Raw genomic sequence first — 23,105 nt, 5'->3', positions numbered from 1 at the left:
GCATTAGAGCTGCTCTGAAGGGCTTGCATGATTTGAAGTAAATGTCATAAAAGAAATCGCAAGTTTTCATATAAAAGCACAGATGTCCTACATTTTTTATTTTTATTTTTTGATTGGGGCAGTTTTCACTTTCTTTAGGCATTTGTTTGCAGTTTCTAATTTTCCTGTATATATGCTATATCTCACTAAATACAAGAAAGGAGCTTGCTTCAGACCCTCTTCAAGTCTCAGATTGTTTTTCATGCAACTCCTGGCTCCTAGCAGGCTCCAGCCAGGCAGCCCAGAGCCACCCAACCTCTTCAGCTCCTGGGTCTGGGTAATGTTCAGGCTGTACCAACTATAGGTCACCATCAGTGACTGAATTCTTATTCAGCTCTTAAGGTTCAAAATGCTAATAGGAAAGGGTTATTCTATAACAGTGACCAAATACGCTTGAATTCAGTATCTTAGCATTATGAAAAAGCCCAAAGTCCCCTAAGATGATGTCTGACTTAAAAAAGAGTTGTGTACAGTTTGTTCATAGGGTTTCTTAATACAAATTTCAAAGAACTGCAAGGATAAGACGTTGGCAAGAAGCATAAACACTGCTTAAAAATAACATATGAAAGTGTCACAAGAAATGTACATCACTTATCCAAAACATTAAGGATCATAAATAGCTGATATGGTTGAAAAGAGGGGTAGAGTATGCATTAAAATAAAACCTTCAAAAGTGAATCAGGTCTAAACAGACGTTGTAGGCAGAAGAACGTCTTGGCCAGTTAAAAGTACAATTATGTCAGGCTAGTAAAAGATTTTAAGGCACCAAAGGCAGCTTTCTCAGCGACCAGTGTGGGTGGGACAGATCCAGGGGCTTTCTAGTCCTCAAGCTGTAGGGGAAGTTATCGTGGTCATAGGAGATCCTCCTCGGCTCAAGCTGTCCTGTACGTAACCAACCTTTAGGAAGCCAGCAGATCTCCAGCCTGCAAACACCGCTTGTCTAAATCCTCCTTGAGAGATGATCAGTGTAAAATCCCATACAAGTTGCAGATGCACTGTGAAATAAGACAAATTCAGTCTGTTGTAGCAATGCAAAAATCAGGAGCTCACACAGTCTCCTGATGACCCCAATTTCCCCATTGCTTCATCAGCTCACTCATGTTTTGGGCCCTGCTCTCTCCTGATGAAGTGCTCTCAGCCATTTCCAGCACCTGAGCCCACACCAGCTTCTCCTGCTGCTTCTCGGAGCCCACCCACGGACACGCATCTCCCAGGCAAGTAAATCTGGCAGCAATACCGAGCACCCTAAAAGTGTATCCTGACACAGTTCCCACTGTAAGGGTGGAACAGCACCTAAAATGTAGCCATGCTTGAAAACCTACACACAGTGTGCTAGCTGATGCTTTTGGCTCTCTGCCTTCCTCCTTCACCTGCTTCTGGCTGCTACAAACGGGGAGGCAAAACTCCTGTGCTCACCATGCAGGTGATTAGAGGAAATTGCATCGCTGAAGCGCTTGGTGGCTGCGGCCCTGCTTCAGCTCTTGACTTGCCTGCTGGTAAGCTGCCAGTGAGAGGGAAGTGTAGGCATAAAATGAATAGCAGAAGAGATTGCAGGTAATTATGTTTCTTAAGCTGTTAACAGGATTGGCCATTTGATAAATGAGAGGATTTGGGAATGTTTTGTCACTGACAAGCCATTGTAAGATCAGAGTGGAAACGGAAACATTTCTCTTCCATAGCACGAACAAGAGGGGAATTCTCTTGGGACACTTACACACCTTGAAATTTATCTGAAACCTGGATGCCAGGGCATGGAAGAAAGGACAGATACAGGACTCCTTCTCTTATGCATGCCACTCGTTTGGTTTTGGTGCTCCTCCAAAGTCCCCTCTGGTGTCCTTGTACACTTTTGTCCTTTCGTGGTGCCACCCACACTCCCACATGCAGTTTTTGGTGCCCCCATGATCCGAGATCTATTCCTCAGTGCCCCAAAACCCTCCATATTCCCTCTGGTTCACCTGACCTTTTGGTTTGCTTTTGCAGTTCCCCAGCTCACTGGAGATGTGAGAAGGAAACCAGCAGTGCTGTTCGTCCTTCTGCTCCAGCAGTGGTCCTCCAGGAGGTTTTGGCTGCCCCCAGAGCCCGTTTCCATCCCAGTGTTCCTCAGGGCTTCACTGTACCTCTTGGGGGCATCCTAGAGCTTTTCATCTGCCTTTTGGTGCTCCCATGTAAATCCCAGCCTGCTTTTATTGGCCCTCAGAGCCCTTCATCTCTTTCTACATGTCCCCATGACGGTCCTCTGTTTTCTTTTAGGTGCCCCTCAGGGACATCCAGCTGCTTTTTGGTGTCATCATCCCCCTCCTACCCAAGTCCCCCCGTTTGCTTGGGACCCCCAGGAGCCCTCGGTGGGACTCACCCCAGAGATGTTGAATGGGGCTGCTCTGGTTTGAAGGGCTTTGCTCTGCAGTGAGCAAGGTGGTGCCAGCAGCGAATTGCATGGTGCAACATCATGTTAGAAATCTTCTCAGATGTCAGCACTGCACAGTCAGCTGCTCCAGGTATCTCCTGTGGATGCAGCCCTCTGCTGTGACCCCCTGGAGTCCTCCACCCTGCATGGCAAGGATTCTGCCTTCATTGCAGAGCCCAGCACTAGGGGGCAGAAAAGGAGGTAAGCAAAGAGCATATAAAACTCCCTAAAAGAGATCCTTCCTGCTCCTTCTCCTTGGGGTAGCACCAGGGCTGCTTCCCCCAGCCAGGACATTCTCCTTGCAGGATCAGGGCCTGATGCAGCACATGAAGAGGGGAACGGTCTCCCAGACCTTCACCTTTTCATCTCTTTACTTTACCTGTTTTTTAGCAGCTGAAGCCGGATTATTGATACTGCTTTTGTTTCCCTGCAGTTATCAGCAGAGAAGGGTTGCTGCTCATTTTCCCAGCAGAGCCCAGGTAATGGTCAGAGGAGACACGGTCCTTGCCTCAGTCCTGAGAGCAGCCTGGAGTAAGGGCTGGTTGCCTGAGGAAGGGATGCAAGATGAGGGTAACAGAGCTGTCTTCTTTTCTTTGTAACATGTCCTACACTGAACAAGCAATAGCAGAAATTCAGCAAGACAGTCAGGATGTGCATTCAGCCTCACCTTCTCAGAGAATGGACAAGCAGCCCCCTTTCCAATGCCACCTGCCTGGGGAAGAAGTTTTCCTTGCCTTGCCTGGCTGCAGCTCCCAGCAGGTGCTGGCTGCCTGTGCCCAAGGTGCTGGGTAAAGCAGCAGTTGCCCTTTTAGGTGATGTAGGGAGTGGGAGACACAAATAAGTTTGAGGATTCCCTTTGGGGAAGTAGGTTTGGTCCAGTAATACACTTAGTCATCCAGTATGCTTTTAAGAACAGTGATTGCTGCAGAGACTGGGCTATGTGGCAGCAGAAAACCCACAGCTGTCCTCACACAACTCACCTGGGCTGGGGAGTGAGGTCTGGCAGCCTCAGCTGCTCCAGGGGGGCTTCGACCCATTATCTGCTCCCTCCTGCCCACCTCTGCACTCAAACCTCATCTCATTGCCCTTTAAACAAAATATTTTTGGAGATTTCTCTTAAAAGCTTCTGAATAAAGGAAGTTTTTTTTTAAAGACCTTTCTTAAATAGCAATGAGATGAGACTCAAGTGCAGAGATGAGCAGGGCCCAGTGGGAACAGCTGTGGCTCAGAGCTCACTCCCCAGCCTCAGTGAGTTATGTGGGAACAAAAAGCCACCAGGGTTTTCTGCCATCACACAACTCAGTCTCTGCAGCAATTGCTGTGTAACTTCCAGTCAAGTAGCCATGGCCCCTGTCTTTCCAGGTGCCCTGCTGCCCTTCCCGTGAATAAATGCCTTTTACTGTCCATTTAATGGTAATGTTTATGAAGCACACTGGAATAAGGACTGTATGAAGCCAGCCATGCTTGCTGAGGCCTTGTAAAATGGAGTAAAGAGCAAGCCAGGCTGAAGGAAGTATCTGTGAAGAAGGAGAAACAGCCCCTTCTGGCACCCCACCACTGCAAAGAAACAAGAGCTGCTGCACAGCACAGCGCAGATTTCCTGGTGCAGGAACTGTGGAACAAGTTGGTGATCAGGAGTGAAGCCCTGCTCCAGTGATCTGTTAGCGGGGATTAAGTAAGCCATGCATTGAATAAACCAGAATTCACACTGCCTCAATTGTGGCTTGCACCATTTTTTATTTCCAAGAGCAAAACCTTGTTCTTGTAATGCCATCATGCTTGATTTCTGCTCAGCATCTCCTGTGGTGTATCTCCCCAGCAAGGGCTGCAGGGGGCAGAGCAAGTTGGCAACCACCAGCCCCTTCCACCAGTGGCAGCTGCTCAAGGGGTAAACGAAGGCAAAATCCAGTTCTTTACTTTAAACAAGGTCTCTGGAAAACGAGACCGCTTAGTTCTTGCAGCTCCAGGAGAAGTCTAAAATGGTGACCCCAAGCGGCTGGCGGAGGGGTGGACAAGAGGTGAAGGAACAGTTATTCTTAGCAGCAAGCATCTAGGAAAAGAAAATGTGGGTTTTAATAAAGAAGTAGCAGGACAGGCACTCCAGACACTTCGGCTATAACCAGTAGTGCTCAGGCTCCTGTTTTCCCCAGAGCAGAGGCAGGCATGCAGATTTGCACTGGGTTTGTGACCCCGTGCTCCAGCAGTCCCAGCCAAGCCCAAGGCTTCACATCTCCACACCCCCAGCAGGAGCTGCAGCTCGATCCACAGCCGGGCAGGCAAAAGCTCACCCAAAAGTGCAGGGCACCCACAAGAGCACAACTGCCACCTTGAGTGGGCTGTAGTTCAAGCACTGAGATGCTTGTTCTTACCATTTAGGAATGGAGGACGGTTTGCCAACCCGCTCCTGGGGCAGATGGACAAGATGATACATCCCACAGGGCTGACCCACAGTGGCAGCCTTTGCAATTTTTAGAACCCTGACAGCCACGGGAACCAAAATGATCAGAAAAAGCTTTTATCTGCAACGAAGAGCATCTGACAGGGGAAGGCCAAGCCAGCTGTTACCTTTAGTCCCAGCCAGCCCAATGAGACATGCCCATAGGCAACCCCAGCACATGAAGCAGATCTCAGCCCAGAAGCCAACTCCCCGCTTCAAACAGCCTCAGCTCAGGAGCTAACCCCCCCGAGGCAGCCCCCCTGCAGCCCCCATGCCCCTGCAAGAGAGGTGCCGGGCCCTCTGAGTGTTTCTCTCAAACAGTGACTAGGAAACAAACACTTCAGCTCAGATTTATCTGTGCTCATGCTTGTTTGATGCCATCAGCCTTTCCCAGGTGGTGAGCACACTCCAGCTGCTGCTTCTGCAGCACAGCACCTTGTGCTGCCACTGCACAGCCCTGGAAACAGCACCCCCACCCACTGCCACATACCTGGGATCACCAGGCCTCTGCCTAGTAGCAAGGGATCCCTGCCAGGTCTTCCATGGACCTTCTGGGCACAGCTGACCAATACTGGGGTGCCCAGGACCCTAAAGCCTCCTCAGGGTCAGCCCACACTTTGGGGCACTTATCCAACATCTCCTTCTGTGCCCACATCCTCCATCACTCCCTCTGTCCTTTGGGCTGTGCTCCTTGCCAGGGGCTTCAGCTGCTTGTCTGTGGGAAAACAGCATCATTTGTACTGAAAGAGAAGCTCTTCATGAGTAAATGTGGGCAGAATCAGACCAACATGGGTCTCCCCAGCACCCCAGGTCAGGCTCCTGTCCTGCAAACTCCAACTCAGCAAATGCTGGCTGGGAACTGGCTTAATGCTGGGAGGAGTCGGGGTTTCCAGCAGCTCCCCCAAATGCCCTGCTGAGCAGCCGTGAGAAGGCAAAAGCAGGAAATGTCACCCTGTTTGTTGGTTTTGTGGTTTTTTTTAGCAACACCCAAGATTGTTAATAAATACAGCCACTGGGTGCCAAACGCAGCATTGTTCCCCACCAAACACAGCCCTGGGTGGCAAAGGACAGCAGAGGAGCCCCAGCAATGGGCACATCCCCTCGCCAGGGACACCTCAGAGCTGACGAGGGCATCAGAGGAACCTAGGCACTAGCCATGGCATCTCTGTCCTGCTCCCTGAGCTGTCCCCACAGCTGGTCACACCAGGGATAGCATCGACAGCTGGACACTGGCAGCAGTGGAGCCGTCCTTCCTTCTGGCTCCCCCAGGCTCCAACAACCATGTCCCCCTTCACTGGTGATAGCTGGGGGAGCCCTGAGGAGCTCCCCAGAGCACCCGGCTCTCGGTGCAGGGAGGACTGGAGCCAAACCTCTCCAGTGAACTGCAACAACTCCAGAGAAGAGCCTGTGCCAAGGCAGAGGGCTGTCTGCCCCTGGAAAAGGCAATACTTAAAATTACTGCGGTTTCCAGAGACAAAAATAAAGTGGACCAGCATGGTACCTGCTCTAGAGGGGCAGCAGGAATTCAGGTAGAGCACTGAACAATGTGAGAAAAGGAGCCAGCCAGCATGGCCTTGGAACTGGTGCGATGTTATCAGTTCATTTTTTAGAGAGGAGGAGAAGATGGTACAATAAAACTTGCTTCTAATATTATATAACAAGAAATACAGGGACTTGAGAGGGTGTAGGACTGACTCAAAGACATCCGTTCTAGCCACTAGTCTTTGCTCCTCTTCAGAAGGATTTTTCAAAAAAAAAAGAAGAGAAAAAACCCACTCACCTGTAGCTCTTTCACCAGCTTGAGAGGCACTGCAGCACTCAGCTAATCCAGCTCTTCCCCCAGCAGCCCCAGCACAACCACAGCATCAAACTCCACTGCTGCAATTTGAGGATGTGGCTGCAGCTCCAGCCCTCAGCTGCCGACCTCTGCCTCCCCTCAGCCACAGCATCGCTGGTTCAGTCCTGCTGGATAAATCATGTATTCATTTTCTTCTCTTTTTTGGTAACATGGACATACTATAAAAACAGAACTGCTATTTCAAGAAAACATCAACTTTGTCTCTCCAACTACCAGCAACCAAAACACTTGAGCTAATCTAGTTTGGTGTTGGCAGCCCTCAGCCTCTTTCCATTATCCTTGTGGTGCTGTCTAAATATATGAGTTCCCTTGCTTGGGAAGTGGTTAGTTCAAGATTGTGGTGTGAATGTCTTCCCCTAGAAAGACCTGTAAGTAACCTTACTAATCAATTTGTAAGTTTTTTCAGCTGCTTTCCAGGTTAGATTCCATGTAGCTATCAGAACAAGGCACTAAGATAAAGGAAGGACTGTGTTCCTGAATGCTGACAAAGAGAAAAGGGTGTCCTTCAAAGGATTTCTTTAATTTTAAGTGGCTTTTTCTACTCCCTGAAACCTTCCATGTGGTTTTCAGTACTAACCTGAACCCTCTGTTTGGCTTTCAGCACACCCTCAGAGGCCTCTGTGTGCAGTATGGTTCTCATGCCTCATCTCTGAGTTCTTCAGAATCTGTCTGCCCCATGGAATATGCTGTGCTCATGCAAAGGGAGGCTCTGTGGGTACCTAGACCAATGTCTGGAGCAATTCAGCTCCCCTGACCACATCACAACAGCAACACAGAGAGATGTTTGGAGGCATAGCACAAATCAGCCTAGTCAAAACATACACCCTTTCCCTACGTGCTCCCCATTTTGAGTTTTGCATGTTCTCACTCCTCCATCATAATAATGAGTCTGCCTGCAAGAAGTATCTTAAGGCTCCACTGCTTGCTAGCAACCACAACCCTGTATGGCAGATGAAGCAGAAAATAATAGGGAAGGGTTTACACGCAGAGAAAGAAGTAGCCCCAGCACAGAGTCGTGAAAGCAGCAGCAAAGCCTCCCTGCTGAAGGAGCTCTCCACAAAGGCAGCATGCCTAGCACACTGACTCTCTTCCAAACATTAGCCTCACTCTTCAGCCAAGACTGGAAAGGACAGGATGGCCCTTGTCCTTGGTACCCAGCACTTGACAGAGTAACTGCAACTTTCTAGTTAATCTAGTGGAAGGAGTTTTGAAACAACTTGAAGGAAGCAACATGAATATGCACCAAATATAGTTGAAACCTGCTGTCTATTGAAATGGCTCATTAATACTGCACAGACAAAGCAAATGAGTGATGCTTACTGCAGAGTTACCAGTGAACATATCTGTGCTCGGATTATTGAAGCAGCGCAGAATATTTCACCCCATATGGTTTGCCTGAAGAGGCTGTTTCAGATAATGGTGCTCATGTTGTTTCCATGGAATTTCAATATTCCCCAGAAGATGCTCACTGGAGCACTCCAGAGCAACCTTGTGTCATTTGGTGCCGCGTGAACTAGCAGAATGCTGGGTACTTACAATTAAAAGTGGATTACAAAAAAATAATAATGAGGTTCGAATTTGAAAAAAGTAAGCAGAAAATGTTTTCACCAGAATCAGGTTAGTAAACCCAACTTTCAACAGAATTTTTTAATGAAAAGTGTCACTCACAAAGTAATTTTATGTACACGGATAAAATTAATCAAAATCACTGGATGAAAACTAGCACAAGATTAAGTATCCGCAAAATATGCCTAGGCACCAGAGATCTCTTGGCAGGAAGGATGGAAAGAAAGAACTGGGACTCATGCTCCATCTGCTACTAATGAAAATGAAGAGATACAGTGGTGCGAGTACAAGACAAAGGTTCAGTACAGAAAAGCCCTTCAGATTGAAAGTGCTTTAACTGTAGTTATGAGAAAAGCAAGCCACTGGGCTTTAAGGTACAAAGAACACAAAAAAACCTACCTACTCAGACAAATCAAAGAGGCATGTACTCTCCCTGCTCTCATCTTGTCATCTGCAGTGGATGCTATGGAAAAAAATACAGCACAATATAAATATATATTCTTTCCTAGATAATTTTCTGGACTGTCAATTAACAGCTTGTGGTTGCAGAAATCTGCAACCCAAAGCAAACACAAGCAAACAGAGGGAGAGGATACAGCACTAGTGCAGGGAGTTTGCTACTGCACGCAGAAGTAGCTGTGTGCATGTATTTCTCTGTGTATGTATTCTGTACGTTTACCTGCTCGTATACTCTGTACAGGGTCAGCAGAGTGGTGTCAGGAGGCTGGTGTGAACAAGAGATAACAGCTTTGATGAAGGGATGAGGATCTCTAACATAAGCTGATGCAGCACAAGGGATATGAAAGTCTGGGGAGCATAAACAGTTTTTGAAAGGGGGGCGTGGGGGCAGATTTTCCACCTGAACTCTAATGATCGTGCCACAATCTGTAAGCCTGCCGCTTCTACTGCCTGCCTTCCCTCCAGCCCTGCTGCAGCTGTACCAGGATGCCTCTCCAGGCAGAAGGAGCACAGGTAGCCCTGCCCAGACAGAGCTGTGCCCGAGGCACTGCAGCTGAAAAGATGCAATTCTAGTATCCTAATAGCCTTCTGAGGCCTGAGAGCTGCAAATAACAAGGTTCCTGAGAACAGTAAGATGCTGTCATCCTTTATGAAGACCTTAAGTAGACTGTGTCTGAACAGACATGCTGTGCTGGTGGTTTCACGTATTTGCTGCCAGATCTGCATGGGAGGCACCGCGTGGTGCTGGGCTCTGTTCCACATTCTTCACAGGGAACACAATAGAACGAGCACTGATCTTTCCACCTCTACCCTATAGACTTTCCTTGGCCCCACCTCTGTGCATCCAGCTATTTTTTCTCCTCTTCCTACTTCATAATTACTTACCTTCTACATCCTCCTATCTGCATTGCTTCTGAGGTCTGCCAGCACGTGCTGGCTCCTCTGCTGTGCATTGCAGGTAAAATCCTGCTCGTGCCTGAAGACAGGAGTGGTGCTTGTTGTTGGACAAGGTCTCCGCGGAATACATCGCTGAACACTGGCAAGCCTCAGCTGAACACGTAAAGTAACACAATGAGAGATTTGTGACATGTCAGATAAAAAAGAAAAAAAGCGAAATGCACCAGAATCGTTCACCAGGGTTACTCCTTTGCTAAATTTAAAGCCCGTACTTCAAATATTGAAAGACTCCAGCTTGTCAAAAGTGGACTATATTGGACTGCTACTGGGGGGTATATGTACATATTATTAAATATATAACACAATGATATATATACGTATTTAAACACCAGAGAAATGGTACATTTTTCCAAGCCATTTAGCATTTAACCTGGCACTTTAAAAAAAAAGGGGGGGGGGCAAAAATTAACAGACTGAGTCAGGCAGTCAGCACGTAATTTTAAAACAATTGACTCACATGCTAAAAGTTTGGTAGTGATATCAGCAAAGAAAAACAAAGACAGAAATGTCAAACACTAGTACTGCATATAACTCGTTGTAAATCAATAGCCAGGAAAACTCCTGACCTACATGAACAGAAGCACGAAACAAAGAAACCTCAGAATAAAATCCATGGCTGACAGAGCTTAGTACAAGAAAGTTGTGTTTGCAAAAGAAATCCTAGCAACAGTACAGGGTCACTGCTCAGTGCAGACAGTAGAATTGTGAAGGATTATGCAGAAAATGCAGAAGTGTTCAAACAGACTTTTATTCAGTATTTGGAAAGAAGGATGATTTGCTTTCATTGCTTGAAGATGATGAAATACTTTCCAGTCTATTAGTAACTGAGAAAGATGTTAGAATCTATCAGCAATGAACATTTTTAAATCAGCAGGCTCAGAAGCTCCAGAATAGTTGGCAAAGAAGCTCTCGGGTCCACTAACACTGAATGTTAATAGCAGCAGATCTGTAAATGCCCAAGTTATAAAATCTGTTAAATGAGAAGGGAAGCAAAGGGAATCAATGAACCATCAGAGGAAAGAGCAACTCCGGGTCAAAGCAAGGGAGGGTTTTTTTCCATCCTATCTATCGTTAGGACTGTCAAGGGTAACATGGAGTCCAGTTTTCCTAACGAACTGAAGCCACCACCTTTCCTGGGCTCATTTAACCTGATGGCTCCGAAGTAGCAAGTTGTCACTTGGCAGTCTCTCAAACCAAAGTTTTCTTCTTGGTAAGGAAGCTCTGACTTCTGGGTTAACTTCAGCAGAAGGTTTCAGGATAGGAGTGTTGAAAGAAAAAGGCTAAAGAGATACCAGCTCAAGCCTTTTTCCTGTTGTTGCCTACGTGTGATGTCAAATAGCTTTCTAGCTGAGATATAGTTTTTTTGTGAAGCTTTTCCTTAGGTGTATACTTGTCCCAGTGCATGAGAATTGGCTGGCTTGTGGCCATGAAATGTTTCAATACGCGGGCACACAGAAACTCAGGGAATCAGCCTGCAGGACTGCAGTGCTGTGATGCAGTGCTCAGAGCCCTACCTCTCGCAATGTGCACAGGCGTCCAGGTCTTTGCTGGCTCCAAGTGCCTGCAAGAGAACTGCTCTAAACAGGCACAACTTCCTCTTCTTTCTAAGAAGTTACAGTGAGAAGTGAAGTGAATTAAATCAGTGTACACTTTACATTGCTATGTGAGTGCATTAATATAACTGAGTGACTGAGTGGGGCTAGAAAACATTATTAGGTAGAAACCATCCCTGCTTCAGGATAGTACCAAAATATATTATATATGCCAATCTGTGCACAAAACTTTCTCTTTGGAGCTTACGGATGTTTTCAACCTCCCAAAAAAGTGTTGCATTGAACAAACTAGTGCAAATTGAATAGTGGAAGTTGTAATACACTCTGTTTGATCTCACATTTAATGTAATGAGGCTTCACTGGAAAAATAAGAGCCAAAAAAAAAAAAAAAAAAAAAGATTAATCAAAATCCTATGTGAATTTATTTATGGATCACAAAAAATGTTTCTAGAATATCCAAGACATAGTTGAGGGATAAAGTTAGATGAAGTTAGGATTTATCTCGATTACCTAACCTGGCATTAAAATCCTTTCCACTGATCAGCAAACAGAGGGATAAAAAGATTTCAGAGACATTATGTAGGTCTGGAATAATTCCCAGTACGAATTCCTATAAGAAGAGGAATTGTGGGAGGAATACAAATATTAATCAGAAGAAAAGGTTCTAAATTGGGAAACTGTTCTGGCAACAAGACAAAAATCTAAGTCATTAGTGTAACAACCTCTAATCCCTATCAGAGCATCCAGTCTCATGACAAAGATGGACATGAAATGGCTTTCTCGACAAATGTTTCAGTTTTGATTAATTCTAACGTTCTATGTCTGGACGTAACAAATATGTTGTGAAACATACCGTGAAAAAACAGAGACATTTGGCTGAACAATCCAAAGCCATGTAGATAACTTATTTCCCAGGAATGGAGAAGCAAATCTTAAAGCTGTTTTCTTCTTAACTAAATGTAGAAAATTCCCCAATGTCCACTCTTTACAGTAACTTGTCTCAAAAAAAAGATGCCTATCTAATTAAGTCCAGAACCATGATACCATTTTGACCCCGATTTCCATTGGCAACTCCCTGACAGGCACCAAAATACCTTATTAATTTTTTCCAGGGTCAGCAGTTCTGATTTGCAAAAAATCAGTAAATATTTTCTAGGTCAAAAAAAAAGGCAAGAAATGTTATGAACAGTCCTGCGGTCACAGCATTCAAACAGAGTATCAGGCAGTAAGCTCCAAGTCCTGCCCTGGTGACAAGCGCTCATGTAAAGCAGATCATCCCTATCCAGAGACCGAACAATATACATATGCATACCAAAGCTCACAGATTACTCAGAGCACTCTTTTCTGCATGTAATTACAAATCTTTTCCTTTCAGAGGCTGTGCCAGCATAAGAAGCTCCTGTGACAGCCCCACAGTTGTGACAGTACATCAGTACTGGGACAGAAAGGGGAAGGAACTCCTTACGTCACATACTGGCACTGGCAGAAGCGCACTTGTAATCACGGTCTTTGAGGTGTGTAATAAAGCAGGAATTTCATGTCGGACAGGGAGGCTGCAGTGTTCTACCAGGCTCGTGGACATGAGGCTCAGGCCCTTGGGTTGTTCAGGGACAGGATGCCACATCTTGACTCAGCAACAGCAACTCCTACCAAAGCCTGCATGTTCTTACAGCAAGTTTCACTTTAAGCAAATGATCTTTATTAAAAACACCTCCAAAGCACTAATTGTTTTCGCCATGCTGCAGCTCAGTATGCTTTACACCAAAGGATACAAAAGCCACCATCATATTTACCCCCATTTAATCGTTTCCACTTCTGATATTAGAGGCTTCATATGTAATACTGAAGTGTATTTTAAAGACACCTGCACTAGATTCAAATTTTGTTTTTAAGTAGTGCTACCACTCTAATTAAGTCATCATTCTCTGAGTTTGCACTCTGTAGATGAGCAATACTGCTTTCCAGAGTATGTCTGGAAAGTCCTTCTGAGGTCTGTGGAGCCACGTCCATGGCTGCCTAAGCACACCAGAAAAATACCTCCACTCATTTAAGGGCCACGTGGAAATGTCCTGGGGACAACCAGCAGAGTAACTCAAAATAAAAACATTTTTTTTCTTCCTACAGCACAGAATGAATGATGAAAATATATCCAAACAATAAGGAAAATGAAAGCAGGATTGAAAGATGAAAGTTTGGGACCACTACACACAGCTTTATACTAAACTAAATTTATCTACAGTAGAAGTCATGTTCATAATTCAGTACAACCTAGATTTTTCTTCCCCATATCAGAGAGCTGGGGATGTTCTCCAGGCTTACTCTCCACAGTTGTGCGTATCTTGTTGGCTGCTCCTCTGAGACAATCCATTCAAACTGACCACGTGCAGGTCATTATTGATTGCATTCAGGATCCTATCTGCAATTTCAGTGCCAACTGTGAAACCCAGGGAGTCTGGACCGAGCAAGATAAGCTGAGCTGAATGTGGTTGTTAGCAATTCAAGTCTTCAAACACCACAGGAGCATTGCTCCAGTAAAAACCAGATGCAGTACCTGAATTCTAGTACCTCAATTTCAAACCCCAGGCAGGACAATAACCATCTGCAAGCCCTGGGAAGTGCAGTACTGCTGGTAAGCTTGTAGTATTTTCTTGATTCAGTCAACTCTGAGGTGCTGAAGAACATGAACTATGAACACCGCTTCTTGTTTCCAAGTTCTGGGCATTACCTATGCTAATGGCTAGTTCTATGGCTACCATTAGCCTACCTTGTTTTTTAAAATTTCTGCACAGGATTTCAAGCAGTACCTTCCTTTCTCCCTCCTCCCCCCAGAGCCTAGGCTGGGTACACCACACTTTCAGTTCCTGAGATCCCAGTTGTGAATGCCCCTTCATGGTGTCACAGTGACCGCAAGAAGAGATGTTGGTGTGGTGTAGACTAGTTTCTCACTCCTGGTCTCTGTTCTGACCCAGCAACTGTCTTTACCGTCCTACCTAGCTGCATCAGAGACCTTCCCATGTACCTCTACCTGGAACAGGAAGGTCAGGGCTTCTATTGCTTCTGACAGTTGAATGAGCCTTCGTAATTCTGTTTGGCAGGACACCGGCTTCCCATCAGCCTTCCAGAAATTTTTAATTCATTTATACTTTTGACCTACACAACAGCCTCTGGCAATAAGTTCTACAATTTAATAATATGTTATATGAGAAGGTATGACTTTCTGGTTTAGACCTGATGCCTAATAATTTCATAGGATATCCTTTACTTCTGTTCTGAAAAATAATAGCTATCTCCTCTTCATTGTTTCCTATCTAGGTAGAAGATTTCAAGATTTCTGTCCCATGTCTAACTGTTTTCTCTGTCCTGATATGAAAACCATTCTGTCTTTCTCATATACTATCTGTGGGTGGAATTCAGATTAAAACACTTTGATTTAGTGGTGGAGTTTGGATATCTACCTCATAGATTGACACCTACAGATAGAAACCTAAATTTAGGTGTCTAGATCTCTGAGCTAAATAACTCCCACCCATCATTTTTAGCTCTATTTTATCCTTTATGAGACAGGATGAACAGAACTGCACATATTAATCAATATGTGGGTTTGCCAAACATTTATATAGTGACATAATCATATAATCATGTTTTTCTTCTCCTTTTTTCCTTTTCTAAAAATTTGTCATTCGGTTTGAATTTTTGATTGCTGCTGGTCATTGCATCAGTGCTTTCATAGAGCTATCCTGCAGCAATTCCATTTCTGAGTGATAATAACTTAATGTTCAATCCCTAACTGAATAATACATGATTGAACATGTATATGCCCAGACAAACTACTTTGCATTTATTAACATTGACATTCACATGCCATTTCTGACACAGTCACTCACTACCACAAGAACCACCTGCCTCTCTTCTCAGGGTTAGATTTGCCTATCTCAGTTCTTTTTGTATCATTCACAAACCTTGTCACAGCAATATTCACCTTCCTTTCCAAACCATTTAAGGATATTGAAAAGCACAGGGCCTAACTCTAACAATTGCATGGCTAAACCACAGTGCTCCTTCCAGTGGGAACATTAATCTTTTCTCCCACTTTTTGTCCCATTTCGTCTCTGTCTTATTTACCTACAAGAGAACACCTTATTATCTCAGCAGAACTACTTTAAGAGTCTTTGCAGAAAGACTTATTGACATTTGTTAGGAAGTCCTTACATACTACATCAACTAGATCAGCCTTACCTACAAGTTTGTTGACATCTTCAAAGATTTCAAATAGATTTATGAAACATGGTCTCCTTCTGCAAGAACTGTAATGACTTTTTCCAAATAAATCACATTTATGAAATTGTCTACTGATTCTCTTCTTTATTATTCTAGTTTGTACCCACTTATTCAGTTTGGAAGTGAGATCTCCTGATCTATGGTTTTCCACGTTAGTCCTGGAGTCCTTTTTCTCAAGGCTGAAGACACATTTGCCACTTTCCATTCTTCTTGCGATGTGGTCAATTTAAATGGCACTCTTCATGCTACATTTAGCTTTCTCTCAATCTAGTGTTTGAGGTCTTTCAGAACTCTAGACTGAGTATCATCTTATCTCGGTGCCTTCTTACTGTTCATTTTATTGATTTGTTCCAAAATGTCCCCTGCTGAAACTTCATTTAGGGACAATTCCTCATACTCTCCACCGCTTCACCACTAATGTGCCCCTTTCCATCCTTCCTCTACATTTGTTCCCTATTACAGCTTCTCACCCTTCTGCCAAGTTTCTGAGGTATTTATTATGTCAATAACCTCCCTTAAAATCAGACATTCTAGTTCACCTCATTTAGGGCTTCGGACTCACAGTATTTGTATAGGTATATTTCTATATTTTTTATTGATCTAGTTGCCCATTCTTCATGGGGCCTGCTTAGCTTGGACTTTAATTGCTGAGACCATTCTTTGCTATTTCCTTCCTCAGTGTTATTGATTTTAGTTCTTTCATTTTTTCTAAATTACAAGAATTTGCTTATTTCTCTAGAAGAGGAGCTGCCATCTTGAACCATGTGTTGTTGCTTATTTAGTGAGTTTTCACAACTGTCAACTATAAAAATACCTCATTGCTTTTGAATGCTGAAACCTTACAATCTAGTTTCACATTGATTTATATAGCCTCTCTCTCTTGTAAAAACTACCTCACCAACAACTGAGAATCTGCTTGTCTGGTACTGGGACAATTTATAACACCGTGGTTCCACTTTCAGAATTTCTTTCCCACTCATTCTTCTGTCGTTGGTATCCATATGATTCACAACACCGGTTCTCTCCAGCACTAAATGTGGATACAGAGGTCCAGGAAAGGCCTCAACAGCACTGCAGAAAATGAGACTTACTCCTAGATTTTAATAATATATTTTGTTAATACCTCCCAGGAAAAGACTTGTGTGATCAATCATTCATGTTTTATTTTTGATTTTCTCTAATTCCCATATCTTGCCATGGCATGCTTCAGCCTCAGTCCATTATCCCCTTTTTGTATTTTGGTATTTATTGCTCCTTCATCAACGTGGCACATAGCACTTGTCTCTTTATTTCATAGTTTATCTGTGGATCATGTCCTCCAGTTTCTCAAGATCATTAGAAGTTTAACCCTGACCTTCAGAGTGCATATTTTTTTATCTGCAAATTCTATGAGTGAGTTCTTTGTTAAATTATATAAGCCATTAATTAAAACACTGAATAGATTAAGACCCAGGACATACCTCAGCAGGACTTCAGTCAAAACCACTTCTCAGTCCGACAGTGCACCATTGCCACCCACACGACAGTAGTACCACATACCTTCTAAATGATGAACCTCAAGCTATGAACAGCATCCTCCCTGCCAAGACAATTAACGTGGCCATGGATGCCCTCACTCTTTTGTGGATCTGGACTAGAGTCTACAGGGAGGAGGGCTGCCCACTGGGCGGACTATTCTGAATACGCCGCAGGCCATCTTTGCTGGTAGCCCACTTAGGGCCTCTGATCACGGCAGTATGTGGATCTGTCTGCACATACGCAATAAATCTCATTGCCCCAGGAAGCACTGGCTTTTCTATGCTTTCACAATACACTTATGTGTTAGAGGAAGGGCTGCAACATATGGTCTCTCCCTTATACAGAAAGAAGGTAAGTGTCTCACCCAGCCAGAAATACTGGGCACACTGTTACAGACCATATTTCTTTAGTCTGCTTCCGAGGGAATCATGTGGAACAGTTTCAAAAGCTTTCCTAAAGCAAAATATGTCCCATCTGCTGCCTCCTCTTCATCTACTAGACATTATTTTCTCGAAGAAGGAAATTACAGTGAGATCGCATGATTTATTCTTGGTAAATCTATCTTTTTTTTTTTCTTTTTATCTTCTATTTGCTTTAAATTGATCATGTAATATTTTTTTCAGACTCATTTCTGGGAAGAGTGGTCTCTAATTCCCTGGTTTCTGGTTTCTCTTTCTCAAAAATGTAAACTGTTTGTCCTTGTATAGTGCTCAGTGATCTTACCTGCACTTCCGAGAACTTCCAGGACAGTCACTAATGCTTCAGCAACTGCTTCAGCTACTGTCTTCCTTGCACACCTAGCTATCACATCACATACCCAGAGTGGTTTGAGGCCAGAGCTTCTGATCCGGAGGAGCAAAGAGAGAACAAATATAATACACAAACACAGTCTAAAAGGACATCAGGGAGTAGGCCAAGCTCAGATTAGTTGCTCTTATCTCCCCTTCAAGGAGGCTCAGGCTCCTCTCACAATGCACATTTAGCACAGTGCAGCCTAGCAGGAAGCTGCCTTCCAGCTGAGGAAAAGCAAGCTGACAATGCTATTGAAGGCTGTATCTCAAAATGCATTTTTAGTTGAGAACTTTTTGTCTACTGCACTGATATAAATTTAAATACCAGGAGCAACAGCAGCCATGGATGCGATGACAGAGATTTGCTGACTTGTAGGCAGAACATGAAGGGGTCTTTTATGAGACACCTATGTGGATGCTAGAAAGTGCTGGGGAGGAGCATGAGGTCCTACTACATGTCACAAATTTTAAAGGGAAATGCAAGCTAAGGATCCTGGAAGGCAAAGTCAGTCTGCTGGCTAGAAGATTTAGCCCTAGGGTACTGTTGACAGTTTCTCTGAAATCCTTCCAGTTATACATACAACTCCAATTAGGCAGAGGAGAAGACAACACTATCCGGAGGTGAGGGTCTCCATCAAAAGTCAAAAGCGAAATCAGACTTTCCACAAGCAAAATATATATGATGTGTTTAATTAAGTGGGAGCTGGGGGAAATCTGTCATGAGCTAAGGCAAACAGATTGCTAAGGGTTGGTAAAACAAAAATACTTTGTGTATCCAGCTACTTCAGAGAAAAAGCTTAGCACAGAACAGTTCATAAGTGGGGTTGTATTATATCAGGCTGACATCAGACTAAGAGGTTAAACAAAGGTGCCCCCCTAATTAAGAATTATAAATGTGTGTATATAAATCAATACTAATACCACTACTAATAATAAAAAGCTAGGTTAACACAGGTAATAAAATAAGATCTTGACACAGCAGAACACTGTAAAATACAATGACAAAACTGAAGTTATACCGTAGTGCATGGCCATAAGCTATGCAAAAGAAGTATAAGTCATAAAAGTGAAATAATTCATTTTATATTTTTAAAAAGTGTTGTAAGAAATCTAGCAAAACTAAAATTTGTAATGGAAAAGGCTATAGACTGAAACTGGCTGTACCGACTGAGCTGTAGGAATGTAAATATATGTAGAGTTATCTCATCAGTCACCAGAGAAAGAAGACTAAATGCTTAATGCTGAGAGGTGAAATACTAAACATGAGGACCTCTATTATTCATAAATAAATCAATATGATGTTACATAGGAATAAAAGGTTTGAGAACAAATTTACAGAAACACAGCATGACTGCTTTTCAGAACTACAAGATCCAGAACATTCAAGAAGAGAGGCTGCTCTCTGCTTACATATTATGTAAGATATGAAAGGAGTATTTTCACGAAGAGGCAGTCAGTTGGTGGACCAACAGAGGATATGGGCTGCTCTAACAGAACAGAAAATTGTGCCTTGAGTACAATGGTTTACTGATTTGTAACTTAGGTGGTCTTAGTGGACAAGGAACTCACCACAAATGCTCAAGGTAAAAGCGTGATAGAACGGGAGAAGTGATTAGAAGCAAGGAATCAGCTCAACCTCCGGGTACAGCACCACTGAAACCACTATTATATCTAATTCTGATGTTCACATTTAAAGCTGTTGAAAGATTAGATTGGGGGCAGAAAAGAGCCATAAGAAGCATATGAGAAAAGAAGAACATGTAACTGAGAAACTTAAACAGCTCAATTGTGGGGTGATTCAATAAATACCTTCACAAGGGGAAAATATCAACCAACACTTTTTAATCTAGCAGAGACAGAAGAAAGACTAAGGGCTGAAAAATGAAAGTGATTCAAACCAGAAATGAAACATGCAATTTTTTTTTTTATTTCTTATATTTTTTTAACAGCATTGATGATTAAATTTGGGAACAAACTAGCCCCTGAAGTGATGGATTTTGAAACTTTTGACATTTGGAACATATGTTCCTATGAAAAGCTCAGGTTTTGATAAATAAGAATATTTTTTCCTGAAAATTAATTTTGTCAGAAAATTCTCAGCCACTATTTGGGTTACTTGCCTATTTTAAAAGGATATAAAACGAGCCAGAGAAACAGCTCTGCACATTGAAAGTTGGTCAAAATGATAATTAAAAACAGAATAATGGAATTCCTAGATAAGGAACATGATATTGCAGGAGCCAATTATCACAGTGTCTGTAATGAAAGTTTTGCATCACTAAAATTTTAGAATTATTTGAAAACATCTATATAATAACGATCAAAAGGGAAATGCTTAACATAATCTACTTGAACATTTGAAAGCCTTTTGACAGTCTTCCTCATGCAGGGCTTATTCCAGAAGAATCCTATATGGCCATATATTATGGATGCTACATAAAGCCAAATCACAGACCAAGATGCAGAGACTAGAATAAGAGCCAGAACACTGCCTACTATCACAAACAGGTATCTCACTACAAGTTTTAGCTTTTATGTAAAGGTGCTCAGTGACACCATTCCGAGTATAATTTTTGTAATTGCAATCAAGTCACCAAGAACTCTCATGTAAGTGCTTTTAATACACTACAGGAATGAAATATGACACATAAGGCACAGACAACTTGTAGAGCATCATTAAACATACCACAACCATTAACAAATGTGCCAAGGAAGACTAGTACATCTGTGTGTAATTCAAGCGGAGGAGTTGGGCTCCTTTATTTTTTTATTTTTTTTTACTAAAATACTTCAGAAAACTCCAGCTTATCCTGAGTCAATTGAATGTGAAGCATCACTGAAAAAAAAAAAAAAAAAAAAAAAACACAAACAAACAACAACAACAAAAAAACCACCAACCATCCTCTTGGGATTTTTCATTGGACTGAGAATTGTGGCACTTCTCAGTAAATGTCAGGCTTATCAGTGTTGTGAGTAAGCATCAGTTAGCTCTCAAACAAGCTGACTCTGTTCATTTTTCTCAGAACTGTATGTAATATTCTCCTGGCAGGGAACAGCTCTTTTAGTAGACTGCAGCACAAATTTGTAAAAGAAGCTTGCCTCAGCTCTGATCCAAAAACTAAAAGAGATCTAGGATATATTAGATCACGGTAGGAAGATCTAGTTTTTGACTATAAAGCCTGGATTGTTTGGAGTTAAGGGGACGTAAGAAATAACAGCTTTTCCCTTTAGAGCATAACAGATGGATTAATTGTATGAAAATGTTCTTCTTAATACTTAGTTTCCTACTTCAAATTACATCAGTAGATTTAGTTATACTTTTGACCTGTGAGTGGTTAACAACATCAATATTCACAATACATTTTCATCCTTTTATAAAGGTCCTTTGCTCATTTCCACCATGTAGCTTTTCTCTTTATATTGCTAGATGAGACCTAGCAGCATCTTGGTGAGATCTTCATTAGCATTCAAATAAAAATTCATCGCTTGCTTGTATAGTGGGGAGATGAGTTCAGTGTTCACCATTACCATCAGAAGTGTTTACATGCACAGCTACGTTTCATTTTCTTTTGACAGAACATAACAAAGCACAAGAAAGCCTGCCCTGGGTCAGACTGAAGGTTCCCCTACTACAGTGCCTGGCTTTCAATACAAATGCCTGGAGAATGAGTTTAAGAACACATCGAGAATACAGTGATGCTTTCTTGGAACATTATTCCGTTTCTCAACATGCCTTTGGATTTTTTGAGCTGCTGTCTTTGGCTTTACTATTTAACAGGTTATGCTTTAACTTAATTTCTCTCCATTAACTTTTCCTGCTACCCCCAGAGCACAAGTAAACTTTGAGCATCCATAATAACCCACTGCAAAGGATTTTACAGCTTAATTACAAGTTTTGTAAAGAAACATAAGACAGATTAAATTGATTCCTAGTTCTTGCTTTAGAAGAGACACTAAAAGGGCTTCTCAGTTTGGAGAGAAGACAATGAGGGGGATATGAGTAAGGCTTATACAATTGTGGCCATAGGTATGAGAGGTGGACAGTCCAGGCAAATGGACCACTAGTCTGATCCACCAGAGCATTTCTCATGTTGGTGTAACTACATTGTTCTACCTGCATCTTTAGTAGCCTTACAACAAATTTCACAATGGATTTGTAAATTGCGGTTTCTCACTAAAAAAAGCCTTCCCTAATAAATCAGTGTTTATCCATTTGTGCATTTTATTCTTGTAATTTTCACTCACTTGTTCAGTAGAGACTCCAATGTGACGGTCTGCAGTTCTCCACTTCACTCCTGGGGACCTTCTCAGAGACTGTTGTCACATTTACCATCTTCCATCTTTCTTGCAGGGAGACTGATTTAAGTGACAGGTTACAAACTATAGTAGCTCCATAATTGCATATTTGTTTTCCTTCAGAGCTCTTGAGTGAATACCATATGGTCTTGGCACTTTCTGACTCTTCATCTTATCAATTAGTCCTAAAATGCATTTAATTTGAGACAGTTCCTTACACTTGTCCCCATAAGTTTGGCTCTCACAGGAGAGTAACCTACCTCAACCACTGTGAGCACCAACAAAGGTTTGCTTTTCAGTACTTTTCCTCTCTTACAGTAAATCACAAACCTCTGGAAAAGTACCTGATTCTGGTAACTTTGAAAATATTTTTACTAGCAGTTTTTATTATTCCTTTACTGAATTTTTCTTTAAAGTTTTCCCTTGACTGCCCTTCAGGTTTAGCTTGACAGTTTGTTTTGTGTTGGTGGCTTCTGGTGTTTTGTGTGTGTGTTGGTATTTTTTGTGCTGTTTTGTTTTTAATAGGTTCTTTATTTGCTCAGAACTCCTGGATTTTGAATACTCTCTTCCACTTGACTGTTCGAATATTGCCTTTTTGGTCCCTCGCAGAATTATTCCACTTAGTGATATATTGCTCTGAGCTTCAAATAGGATATTTTCATCTAGTTTCTCATCTTCCGCATGCTTATAACAGCTGCTTTTAATTTCCTTCTAGGAAGCTCACACACTTTTGAGTAGATCCCAGTTTTAAGTTAAGTATTACTGTGAAGTAGTTGTGGGGATAATCAAATACTCCCCCTCCTTAAGACAATCTGTCATTAATGCTCAAAAAAAAAAAAAAAAAAAAAAGAAAGAAAAAAGATAGGTATCCATCCACCGAGGTGTTTCAAAAGCAGAGACACTTTGGAGGAAACACAACACCTCCAGCTGGAGAGGGAAGGATAGA

The 23,105-nt window shown here is 42.7% G+C and overlaps 1 long non-coding RNA gene across 2 annotated transcripts; it reads right to left on the bottom strand.

The window, feature by feature from the left end:
- Positions 1-4,176: 4,176 nt before the first annotated feature.
- LOC309883361 lies at positions 4,177-22,204 on the bottom strand. 2 transcript variants are annotated; one of them, XR_014318441.1, is made up of 6 exons: positions 22,109-22,204; positions 9,652-9,816; positions 8,707-8,770; positions 6,664-6,848; positions 5,374-5,598; positions 4,177-4,496 (listed from the first exon to the last, which is right to left on the bottom strand). It is a non-coding gene; the product is annotated as an uncharacterized lncRNA (long non-coding RNA). The 2 variants fall into 2 exon arrangements; XR_014318442.1 differs by having other exon boundaries at positions 6,664-6,845.
- Between the last annotated feature and the right edge of the window lie 901 nt (positions 22,205-23,105).

Source organism: Aythya marila (genome assembly GCF_965140915.1).
Source record: "Aythya marila genome assembly, chromosome: 14".
NCBI lineage: Eukaryota > Metazoa > Chordata > Aves > Anseriformes > Anatidae > Aythya > Aythya marila.
Note: the sequence above shows the minus strand (reverse complement) of the source record. Positions and strands in the feature narration are given on the sequence as shown.